This window comes from Muscardinus avellanarius (assembly GCF_963383645.1).
Source record: "Muscardinus avellanarius genome assembly, chromosome: 12".
In the NCBI taxonomy this organism is placed as follows: domain Eukaryota; kingdom Metazoa; phylum Chordata; class Mammalia; order Rodentia; family Gliridae; genus Muscardinus; species Muscardinus avellanarius.
The window spans coordinates 33,261,247-33,275,226 of record NC_137798.1 but is presented as its reverse complement, the minus strand read 5'-3'; positions in this window follow the sequence as shown (position 1 = coordinate 33,275,226).

Genomic DNA, 13,980 nt, shown 5'->3' with positions numbered 1-13,980 from the left:
CTTTATTAAGCAATGGTTCCATTTATTATTGGTGTTCCAATAATATCCCTTTCTTTTCACAAATATTTGTTTGATTATATTCAGTATTTCCAGTGGAGATTTTTTTTGATTATATTCAATATTTCCAATGGAGATTTTGTGTGTTTGTGTGGTACTGGGATTCCGGGAAGCCTTTCTACCTCCGGGCTACACTCCCAGACCTATTTTATACATTTTTTTTTTTTTTAATTTGGAAACAGGGTCGCTTAAGCTATCACGGCTGGCTTGGAACCTACGCTATCCTCCTGTCTCAGTCTCCCAAGCGTGAGGATCATGAGTGTGCACACCTGGCTGGAGATCTTTTTGAGGTAACTAAGTTCTCTGTTTGGCTAAAGAGCTTATACGCATGCCTTTGTTCTTGAGACTTCTTTTTGAAGCTGGCCCTTTCTAAGGTAGTCCATATTTTCATGTTATCTTGGCATTAATGTGATATTACCTTGATGGGATAACTTTTTGTCAGTTATAGTGAAATAAGGAGCTCTATATCCACTATGTTAATAGATATACCTTTAAAATATGTCAAGTAACAAATCGAAAGGAAACCAAATAGATTTACTCATTTAAGAGAGAAAGGAGAAATCAAGAAGTTTTCCTTGTTCCAGACTCATGCTGTGTTGGTCACTCCTGTTTCCTCCTCTTCAGTAAATTTAATATAATTAGATATGGCAAGGGTGGCTTTTGTGTAGACTTCTTTGCATCTTTCATGAATGCCTGTGATATGAAAATACTGTCAAAATGAAAATATCTAGAATAATTTAAAATGTGAAGATAAAGTATACCTTGAAAATCATTGTAAAGCTAATCATGTTAGCTATTCGCTGGGCCAGGAGTCTTTTGAATACCAGAGAAGACAAAACCATGATACAATTGTTTCTTCTTAAAGACATGAGTATTTAGTAGCATAAAAGCATATTAACAAATATGCAACAAGTGTTCATAGAATTAATAACTGCTGCATTGCTCAAGGAAGCATGCATCCTTGGTAAAACTCTACATTTTAAAGCCTTGGAATTGAAAACACTTTCAGGCAGTGTCACAGCCCTTTAATAAGAATTTAGAGGCAGAGAAGACAAAGTTATAAAGTTCAGAAGAAAGATTCCTCATAGTTTTGACAATGTTCGTTCATTGTTTCTTTGAAACAACTAAAAAAAAAAGGTCATATGGTACAATAGCTAAAATCAGAAATAACTGGCAAACTAAAGATTAGGATTAAGAATGTATCACAAGAATTTTGTTCAGGAAATGTAGTCTAGGCTAGCAGAGGTGTTTTTGTTTTCAGTTTCCTGAGTGCATCTGTCTGTAATGGATAGACTGCTCCTCATATATTTCAGGAGTAGACGGTGGCCTTGGGTCCATGCCTCAGCTGAGTAGTGGAATAAGAGTTATTAGAACAACAGAAGATGGAGTGGATGACTGATGAGGCAATTTGCCCTTTCTATAGCCACAAAAACTTTCTTGAATCTAACCTTCTATTCTAAAAAGAAAGGCAGCAAGACCTCTAAAATGTGACATTTTCCAAATAGAACAATCTGAGAAACCCAATTACCATCAAATTCACTTTTCCTCTCTTTTTACCACTCTCTTCTTTAACTAAAATCAGAGGTTTTAGTGTAGTCACCAGAGAGCAGCCAGCCACTAATTGTATCTATTCTCCATTAATGTTTGATGAGTCAGATTTTTTAAAATTCCTATCCAGTCTGTGCACAAACCAATTGCATTTAATCTGCACTTTTAAATTATAAAATTTTGTGCTGTATTAAATTTCAGAGGGAGATGAAGCAGCAAAAGAGAATAGTTTGTAGTCAAAGAATTTGCAGGGTGAATAGAATTTGCCCCAAGTGAAACTAGAATGAATATCCATGAGATACACTTCAGTCTTTCTTTTTAGCTCAGCCCCTGACAAATGCAGATAGTATAGTGTGAACACATTTATTTTCCATGTGATCTGGTCAGAAACCTAGTAATGGCAATGGCTGACATTTCTTAGGGAAAAATCTAACAACTTAACTTTAATTGAGTGCACTGCAAGATAGCCACCAACATGATTTTATTTTTCAAGATTTCTCCCAGGATGGGAGAAATGTTCATAGATCTGACAAGCACAGTGATTGCATTTCCTCTGGGTAATAAAACCATCTTCATTTCTCTTGCTCTTGCTTGTAGTTTCTAAATGCAAAAGAAAAGCAATTATCACATGAAATATATGCCTAAGGTACTCTTTCTGCATTAGTCAGTAGGCATGTATTTCATTTTCAATTCAGGATATTTTAGAAGAAAAGAAAAATTCCAAGCTATGTAAGATAAGTACCCCATGCCCAACTTATTGGAGATTTTTTTCAAATGTATTTAATTGACACTAATCTAGAGATAAGTCAGTTTTCCTCTAATTATAACAAGAGAGATTCACCTAAGTCTATTTAAAAAAAAGACTTAGAAACAAGAAACAGCCATTCACCTCCTAATAGTAATTTTCCTTCATATTTTGAAGATTTAAATTTAAACCAGCATTTGAAAGAGGTAATTAAGGCATTTGACGTTTATAACAAAAAAAAACTTCCTAGACTTTTAAAATTGTAGCATCTATTAATGACAAATATAACTTAGTGTACAACTGTTTGCTAAATAGTATCCATAAATAATAAGCCACAAATGAAAGTGAATTATAAGCCATATTTCAGGTATTTCTATATTAAATATTAGATTGAAAACATAAAGGATGCCTTAGATATATGCTTGGATTAATATTTTTGATCAGTTAGCAAAATATTCAATTTCCACTTTGGCATAATCTATCCAGAACTTCACTTTGCACTCATTTTTAGTTGGCCATTTTATTAGATCTAAGCAGAGATTTTGAATTTCTAGCACTCAGCACGAAAGCAGGCTAACAGAGTCCTCAATAAGTAGGGGTTTAATGCATCCATAAAAAGGTTAAATTTTAAAGTGTTCACCCAATATTTATCCAAATTTCTATCTGCACTCACATTTATACCTATACGTATAAACTTACATCAGGGATACTGCTATGTGGAGAGAACATAATGGTGACTTAGACAGAAATTATCTTTTTTGTCATGAAACTTGTATCCCAGTGAGAACTCATGATTATAAATGAATACATTTTCCAAAGACTAAAATACTCACATATTTTGATAAGTTCAATAAAACCAATACATGAGGTTGGAAGACTGATTTTGGGTTTTGCTTAAAGTCAGGGATTCAAAGGAAAAAAGAAGCCATTTTAAGAGGTGACAGAAGAAGGAAGGAAGAAGGAAGATAAAAGAGGAAGAAATAAACAGAGGGAAGATGGGGAATGGAAGAAGGAAGGATGAAAAGATATATAAAAATATCCATTAATCCTTAAATAATCTTTCTCTGGAATTATTCTCCCCATCAGTTCTTCCTCCTCAAAAAATCACGAGGCAGAGAAACTATTGAGTACTTAAGAAAAGGAAACATAAAAATAAATGCCCTATTTTTCAAGAATAAAAATATATTCAATTCTGGAAACTAAAAATGAGTAAGTGGAGCATGGCTCCAAATAAAATTATGGAATACATGTCTAAATATATTATTTTTCATTTATAAGAAAAGATTAATCACTACTAATTAGCATCTGTTCATTAATGAGTATTCCCAGATTTAACTAATTTTCTATATTGATCATGTTGTAAAATTGCCAAGTACTATTTGCAAGGATTTCCACAGGGCGTTCAGATTTATACACTGCACCTGCATCTTTGGACAGAGGTGGGCAAAATGTGTTAGAGAATCTTGAACTTTATGTAGATATATAATTGACAATTAGTAATAATAAAAGATTTTCTGCAGTTATACACAATAGAATTCTCTTCCCTTAAATTCAGGATTAAATAAGACACACAGAAGATAACATAGCATTAATTACTAGAGCATGTACACCATGTGGAAGGAAATAGAGTATTTTTAGAAAGGAAGAATTTTCTTACCAAGAAGCCAGTCTATTTTTCTTTAGCATTAATCTTTGGTCTAGGTTTGATCCTTTGGACATATACAGAATACTTTAACTTATTCCTCTGCAGGAGATCCCTTCAAACATTTGAAGAAAGAGCTTCAGATTTATGATTTTCATGTTAATTATCTCTGGTATCTTCAGCTCTTACTGTTTAAAAATACATTTATTGGTGCACTGTAGCCTCATATCATAATATAGCTTGTACTGATAGTGACGTATACGTTCACATCACTTGCTAAGCTTTCTCAGGAGCTTCCTCCCCTTTCCCCCCTTCTCTATAAAATACATTGAGATTGGTATTGCTATTCTCACATATGTCCTTGATACTTTTTAAAATTTAAAGTTTTTCATATAAATTTCTCCAGATTAGTCTATGTAACATATATACATATATATTCATTACACACATACATATATATTACATACATATATATTACACAATACATGACCTAAGTACATACATACATAGCCTATGTAACATATATATTATATAGACTAATCTGGAGAGACATATAAGAAAAACTTCCTATTTCCATATATTAATAGATAATATATATAGATTAACTAATATATAAATACATATGTATGTATGTATGTATGCATGTATGTATGTATGTATGTATGTATATATGGAGAGAGAGAGACCATTGCATCAGTTCACTACATCTATTCAACTACTTTCCTATGGAAGCAATATACACAATTTCTAATTGTTATTTAAAACAACACTGCATGATGCTTTAACATATATATTTGTATATTTTATACTGTCGTTTTGTAAAAGTTTGATAAGATTTTCTGTTACAAAAATTGAGAAATTTTATAGATTAAAAGTTGCCTTTTAAAATGTTATATAAGCTGAATGTGGTGGCATATACCTGTAATCTCAGAGTTTGGGATGCTGAGACAAAAGGACAGCAGGTTAGATTATGGCCTTAGCAAATAGTGAGACTCAATGACCTAGGGAGACCCTGTCTCAAAACAAAAATGAAATAGGACTGGGAATGTAGCTTGGAGGTAAAATGTGGCTGTGTTCAATCCCCAGTAAAACACACACACACACACACACACACACACAAACAAATATTGTTCTATTATATATTTCTATGGAAACTATATTAGAGTATCCATTTCTTTCCACTTTCTCCAAAAATAAATAGCATTAAAGGTTTTCTTTATAACATTCAAAAGCCACAATTTTTGATGTGAGATTTGCCTATGTAAAAGCGAATGCTTGTAATCCCCGCGCTTGGGAGGCAGAGACAGGAAGATCGCGCAGGTTCGAAGCCAGTCTCTCTGGTTTAAGAGACACTGTTTCCAAATAAATAAACTATATATATGAAATACGAGGTCTGGGAGTGTAGCCCAGAGTTGGAGGGCTTCCAGGAACCCTAGTACCACCACCCAAAAAAAAAAATTAGAACAATATGGATGACATAGTATAGAATATGCTGATATGGGACAAAATAAACTAGAAGACTGTAATAAATTCCAGGGCTCTATGTTTACAAGGAGGCTCCTTAGTTTCTTTGTTTTTAAATTAGAAAAAGAACTTTGATATCTTGAAGATCACCCCTGTTATCACGCCAGGCATTATTGAAAGTAAAAAAAAAAAAATGCAATCATCAGCAAGTGAGTTAAAGTCATTGTGATTAGTAAATTGGGAAAGATAAGAAAGGACCGTTTACTACATAAATAGAAACTGATAAAAGAACATAATCACTTCTCTCAACCTTGGCCACAAAAAAAGAGTGCAAGAGGAAAGCAGTAAGATGTATAGCTTTAGGAATGCAGCTATATGCACCATGCACTCTTTTCTACAATTCTGTGGCAGAATTTAACCTTAAGAAAAACTTTTTAAAGATAATAACAGTGATTTATATACACTTAAAAATTAGAGAAAAACTAATGAATGTTTTTTCAATGTGCTTTTATTGGGGCATTATAGTCTCACATTATAATGTATCACATTGACAGTGACATACATGAACACAGCACTTGGGAGTGCCTCCCCATTTTCCTTTTTCTCACCACAGTGTACTGAGATTGACATTCATATATTCACACATAGTCCATGGTAGTATTTTCATTAATGTACTTCAGTATTCCTTAGATCTCCCTGGCTCTACTGAGGTTTCTCCTTCATTATCTGGAATCTCTCTTGTATCCCAATTACTCCATAGCTTGCCCATATTAGAGAAAACATATGACCCTTCACTTTCTGTAGTTAGTAAATATCACTATATATATGTGGTACTGGGGTTCCTGGAAACCCTTCTACCTCCAGGCTACACTCCCAGACGTATTTTTTATATTATTTGGAAACAGGGTCTCTTATGCCAGAGAGGCTGCCTTGGAACCTGCGTGATCCTCTGTCTCCGCCTCCCAAGCGTAGGTATTACAAGCCTGTGCTACATCTGACCTAAATATCACTTAATATAATGCTCCTTCCATTTTCTTGCAAATGATATGCTTTTGTTCTTTATTCCTGAGTATAATTCCATCATGTGCATTTCCTATAATTTTGTAATTATTTTATCTGTTGATAGACTCCTTAGTTTTATATTTTGGGTACTGTGAATTGTGCTGCTATGAACATGGGTATGCATATATTACTGTAGTATTCTGGTTTCAACCTCTGTGGAAAGATACCCAGAAATAGTATAGCCAGATCATATGGTGGATCTATTCCCAGAAAACACTTTGAAATTTCATACAAATAGTTTCAGATATATCTTTTTCTAAAATGTGTAATAATGCACTTATGAAAATAAGAGAACTAAATGGAAAGAACATGTTCTGAACTTGCATAAAACACAAGTAGAGCCAGGTGTGATGGCACACACCTGTAATCCCAGTACTCAGGAGGCTGAGATAGAAGAATCACGGGTTCAAGGCCAGCCTCAGCAATGTATTGAGACTCTCAGCAATTTAGCAACACTGAAAAAAAAAAAGTAATGTTTAGGGTGTAGTTCTGAGTAGAATGTCTCTGAGTTCAATCTTCAGTACCATAAAATATGCACACGTGAACATGCACACGCACACACACACACACACACACACACACACACACACACACACGGTGCCTATATAGACCACAATTTATTTTTCAAAAGCACTTCATTTCACCGGGCATGGTGGCGTACTCTTGTAATCCCCGCGCTTGCGAGGCGGAGACAGGAGGATCACCCAGGTCCGAAGCCAGCCGTGCTGGCTTAAGAGACCCTGTTTCCAAATTTAAAAAATATAAAATAGGTCTGTGAGTGTATCCTAGAGGTAAAAGGGTTTCCAGGAACCCCAGTACCACCACCAAAAAAAAAAAAAGCACTTCATTTCAAAAGGATGTAGTCACATCCTTTATTTTCAATACTATTTCATTTATTCTTGGCAGTCTAGCAACTGTCGTATATTTTAGAAATAGTGCTAATATGGGCAAACACTAGAAAATCTTTAAAGCTTAACAAGAGGAAAATTTTATAGAGTGTGAAAAAAATCCTGTTGCACTGCATCTTCATTTTTCCCTTGGTGACTTTTATGTTAGAATGACTGCTGAGATTTTAATACTGTTGCATTTAGTTCATTCAGACCTAGGAGAAGTGATCAGAACATTTACATGAAATACAGGACCCTTTGTTAGAAAGATTTTAGATGATCAGAAAATCTATTTTGTAATTATTTTTCTCTCAGAAGATATACACTCAATATTTCCCTTTATTCAAATGTAATTGGTTGAGGATTGATATGTGAAGGCCCCATGATTTATTACTTTTGTATAATATTTTTTTCTGTATAATAACTAGACATGAAGGTTATTTTTTTGTGTTTGTGATACTGATTGAACCCAGGTGCAATCACCCTCAGTCATATTTTTATTTTACTTATTTGTTTGTTTGATTATTTATTTATTTTTGGTGGTACTGGGGTTCCTGGAAGCTCTTCTACCTCTGGGCTACACTCCCAGTCCCATTTTATACGTTTTTTTATTTGGAAACAGGGTCTCCTAAGCCAGCCCACAGCTGGCTTTGAACTTGTGCGATCCTCCTGTCTCCGCCTCCCAAGCATGGGGATTACAAGTGTGTGCCACCACGCCTGGCATATTTTTTATTTTTTATTTTGAAACAGGGTCTCACTAAGTTGTAAAGAACCTCACTAAGTAGCTGAGGCTGGCCATGAATGTGTGATCCTTCTATATCAGCCTCTCCAGTACTGAGATTACAAGCATACACCACCATGCCTGGTTTGAAGGTTAATTTTATAACCTCATAAATAGTATGTCATAAAATATCACTACAATTATACTAGGTGGGATAGAAGGAAACAGAATACACATACAAAGGATTTGTTAGCTTTTATTATCTGGTAATTTTTTTTTTTTTTTGGTGGTACTGGGGTTCCTGGAAGCCCTTCTACCTCTGGGCTACACTCCCAGACCTATTTTTACATTTTTATTTGGAAACAGGGTCTCCTAAGTCAGCGCGCGCGGCTGGCTTCGAACCTGCGCTATCCTCCTGTCTCTGCCTCCCAAGCGCGGGGATTACAAGCGTGCGCCACCACGCCCGGCTATCTGGTAATTTTTTAGACTGAGAATATCTCTAATAAGCAATGCTACTATTGGAGAAATATCTTGGCTAAAGACAAAGTTTTAAAATAAATCTGATTAATCAGAGTCAATTAAAATCATTTTTGTGTGTGTGTGGTACTAGGGTTTCTGGAAGCCATTCTACCTCCGGGTACACTCCCAGACCTATTTTTTATATTTTTATTTAGAAACAGGGTCTCTTAAACCAGGGCAGCTGGCTTCGAACCTGTGCAATCCTCCTGTCTCCACCTCCCAAGTGCAGGGATTACAAGTATGGGTCACCACACCCTGCTGAGTCAATTAAAATTTTATAGGTCACTGAATGTAGATACATATACATACCAAAAGTATACTTTTAAGAACTTGTTGTCTTAGTCTATCTGAGCTGCTATGACAAAATTCCATGAACTCCATGACTCATAAAAAACATAAATTTATTTCTTCTAGTTTTGGAGGCTGAAAAGTCCTATATCAAAGAAGAAAGATAATCTGTTGAGGGCCTGGGATGGAATCTGCTCAATGTGTCCTCATAGTGGTCAGGGGCAGCTAGCTTTCTGGGTTTGGCTTTGTAAGGGCATTAGCCCCAACCATGAGATCTCTGCCCTCATGACCTAGTCACTCCCCAAGGTCCTCACCTTCTAATACTATCACAATGGACATTAAGAGTTTCAAATATAAATCTTAACCACAACGCATGTGATGCATAGAGGTGAATAAGGAAAAGAGAAATGGTGAATAGAGTTACAAGTAAAACTTGATTTTACTTTGAAGGAACTTACAGTCTAATCAATTTTGGAATGCCTGCTCCTTAAAGAATATATAATCTGGTAAGAGTATTACATGTAAGAGAATAAATAAAAGTACAGAATGAAACAAAGGTTTTGTGTAGTGTAGTGGAAAGCCTAGTGCTGTAGAAATTCACACTGATTGGTTGTTAAAAGAGGCTCCATGAAAAAGATGAGATTTGAATCAGGTTAAAGAATGGAAGTCATGGAAAGACGTATGAGAATAGCAAAAGCCATTTTTTCAAGTTGGTGGTGGGAGTGGAAGTTCACAATCCAGAACACAGAAATGGACACCAGGGTGACCCCAGGGTCATAACTGAAAGATGAATCAGTTGAGCTTGTGGGAAATGAGGCGGGATTAATGGAGTATGCATCTGTTCATCACTGTGTTCATAAATATCTAACAAAGATTCAACTGCCACAGCTTAAACAAAGAATGTGTGTATGCATAGACACACACACACACACACACACACACACACACACACACATACATGTCTCTCTATATATGTCTATATATGTATATATTTGGATTTCTGGGGATAGTACCCAGGGGCATTCAACCTCTGAGCTACATCTGCAGACATATATTTTATTCTTTATTTTGAAACAGGGTCTCACTGAGTTGCAAAGGGCCTCACTAAGTAGTAGCTCAGGCTGTCCGTCAACCATGATCCTCTTATGTCAGCTTCCCAAATGCTGGGATTACAAGCGTGCACCACTACACCCAGCTAGAATACTTTTTTTATATAAATAAAACAGAGATTCTGGAAGTGGATTAATCAGGGATGACATCACAGCTCTTAAGATAGCAGTAGACTCAGGATCCTTCTCTTTTTTTCTCTAATGAACTCTAGTACAAATGGTTACAATATAATTTCTGCACTAAAAGAGAATCTCTGTTATATGCTATTGATGGGCTAAGACAAATCTAGCATTTCTGAAATCTGCATTTGGTAACTTGCCTTTCTTATTACTTAAAATCATGTCACATGATCCTCTCTAGTCCAGAACTGTCATATGGTCACCTAGGAAGTTGTGTTCTGTGTTATTATGTCCTATTAATAGTGGAATTTATATTCATCAAAGAAGAAGGAATAAGGGGATGTGTGTGTATATATATGAATATATATGTATATATATATGTATATATATGAAAAACAACTTATACTATCTGCTTAAGATAGGTCTATAAGCCGGGCATGGCGGCGCATGCTTGCAATTCCTGTGCTTGGGAGGCGGAGACAGGAGGATTGCTCAGGTTCGAAGCCAGGCAGGCTGGCTTAAGAGACCCTGTTTCCAAACATAAAAAAGTATAAAATAGGTCTGGGGGTGTAGCCCGGAGGTACAAGGGCTTTGAGGAACCCCAGTACCACAAAAAAAAAATTAAATTAAGTTAAAGAAAAATAAAAATAAGATAGGTCTATAAGCCAGGTGTGGTGGCACACGCTTTTAATCTCCGCGCTTGGGAGGCTGAGACAGGAGGATCGCACAGGTTCGAAGCCAGCCTCAGCTACTTAGTGAAGCTCTCAACAACTGAATGAGGCCCTGTTTCCAAATAAAATATAAAAAAAATAGATCTAGGAATATAGCTCAGAGGTAGGAATCCTCTGGGTTCTACCCCCAGTACCACCCAAAAAATAAATAAATAAATAAATAAGTCTAAGTTATATGTTTAACAATCTTAAAAAGTTTTGAAAAGTATTTATTATAAAGCCAGCTTTTTAATTAAAAAAGTGAAACATAGAAAAGATTAGAGAAATGTTTAAGCTCAAAGAGCACCAATAAGAGCCCAAACTAAACTCAAGTTTCTTTCCTTTTAGTGCAATATTATTTTAAAATAGCATCTTAATACAAGGATTATTTCAGATAGGTATATATACATATATGTGTTTAAATTTTTACACAGAAACTTAAATATGTAATAAAAATATATTTTAAAGAGTTAATACAAATTTTTCTTTACTTTGGAATTGCAAAAAGAATAGATATTCAGGGTACAGTAAGTGTTAAATAATTTTATTGCGATTTATTTACAAAACAGTTACAGCATGCCTCTGCTACTATATTATAAAGATATTGCTGGAAATTACATTTCTAGCCTGAAGAAACAAAAAGTAAAGAAGCTAAGATGCATAGGCATTTTTACAAGATTAGAAAGTGAGGAGAATTACTCTGAACTGATAGAGATTTGAGAATTTTTATTTGCATGATTGTCCTAGGAAAGTAGCTGTAAGCAGATAAATTATATAGAATGATTACTTTAAAATTCATAGAGTTGGCTTTCTGGCTAAAAAAAAAAAAAAAAACTATTCACTCAGAGTATTTTTTATAACATTTTACCTGTGTTCACCAGCTGTATGTGCTCCCAATTATGAACCCCCCCCCCAATAACCATTAGTTCCAAAGAGAGAAGACATTTCACAATGGGATACCTTGCTTCATATCTATCTTTTCCTGCAATAAAATCTAACTAATATAGCAAAGCATCAGTAATTTCCTATTTTCCACAAATCTCTATACCTACTCCATACTCATCAAAACTGGCCACTGCTATGGTACATTTTCTTGGGTCCTTGCTTCTTGGATCCTTGGATCAGTAAATTTCAGTTAACATGTATACTTTCTGAAAAGTTCAATATGTTATCTCCTCCTAGGTAATATTTTCCTTTTAACTATATATTTTAATGGAATAAATAAAATGAGGCTTCTGACAATATGTAAAAAGTAATTGTACATCTTTTCAGGTACAATCATGAATCACATATCTGCCATTTATGCAATCAATACATATTTCTAGATTATCTGTGACATGTCAGAAATCAATTTGAAGAAGAGTAGACAAGGTTTCCGCACTCATATACATTTTTTGTGTGTGTATGAGTCTGGGGATGGAACTTAGGGGCATTTGACCTTCGAGCTACAGCCCCTGCCCTATTTTTCATTCTTTATTTTTAAAACAGGGTCTCACTAAGTTATGGAGGGCCTCACTAAGTAGCTGAGGCTATCCACGAAGTATGATCCTCTTTCTCAGCCTCCTGAAGGCTGGGATTACAAGCCTGAGCTACCACCCCTGGCTGCACTCATATACTTAAAGTGTGGTGGGATCCTAAGTGATAACCTTATAAAGAAATGCAAAATTCCAAAGTGAAATAAATTCTATTAACATACAATCTACTTTGAACAATTTGAAGGTGAAACTGAATAAACAGGACATTTTAAAAATATTTCTTCACTTAATACAAGTATTTTTCTTTTATCAAAACTTTCAGTCAACATGCATATCTTACTTTATTTTGTGAAACTGAATATTTTAAATACATTAATATGATCATAGATTTCCATCTAAAGCAACTTTTCCCCAAATGTACGCTCTGTTATAAAAAAAAATACATGGATTAAAATCTACAAAATTTAGAAAGAATAAAACAACAATAGAGGTAGAAGGTATTTTTAGGTACATGCTAGAAAGAATTATGCTATAGTTGATTTGAGTATATTTTATGGTACAGAATAAAATATTTTTGGAATATAGACTAATTTCTCTTTATATTTAAGAAAGATGACTATCAAGTCTTGAAAATCTTAAATTTTTCAAGGTCCTAATTTTAAATGGGTTTGGAGAGGTAAACAAGAGACTGTCCACAAAGCACAAAAATGATGAAGGAGTTGGCAAATAGGTCTTTTGAGTAATGATAAGATTGAAGGGTTTGAAATAACTTAGTGTGCAAGAGAAAACACTTAGCAGTAATTTATTAATAGTCTTCAAATGAATAAAGAGCAAAGAAGAGATGGTAACCAGATGTTCTTGATCTCTACAGTGGAAAAAATAAGAATTAAATCAGTTTAAAGTGCACCAGAGAGATCAAAGACAGACATAACTTCCAGACAATAAGGGAAGAAAAGCTCAACAGGAGACCACCAAAGAAAATTGTGCAGTTTCTGCTATCTGCCTGATACTGCTTAGGTACCAATTGTGTAAAGGCATCTCCTGCCTTATATCTCTTGAATTACTTGCATACAGCATCCAGAAAAAGTTACTGGAGGTGATTACCTATAAACTAAATTAGCAGTAAGACAGAAGAGGATAGAAAAGCAACGTATTTCGAAACAAAAACAATGATTTCATATTTTGTTCTCAGAAAACAGAACAGGAATTGAATTGAAATTTGGCTGACTTCTTGTCTGAGAATATCATTTCTTTGCTAGATGAAATTCAGGATAACTTTGAGGTTTATTAGTCACCAAATTGAAAGGAATTTGATCGACAAACTCTGGATTTCTCTGTAATTTTCCAACAATTTTGGATCTGGATGAAGCATAACATATGATCTTTGAATCTTTTACAAGTGAATTTGGTAACACGAAACAGTTTTTTTCTCATCCATTGAAAACTAGTTAAGAAGTGAAGTAAAAAGGTGGGAGTAGGTTGGCCATCAACCATTCAGGGGCACCATATGCAAATTACCCATTACCAATTGAATCTTAATGTAAATGATAATAAGAGTAACAACAATAATATTATGCTATTGTTGTATACAAGGGTAGGGGGTAAATATGCATATCATTTCAATTAATCATCA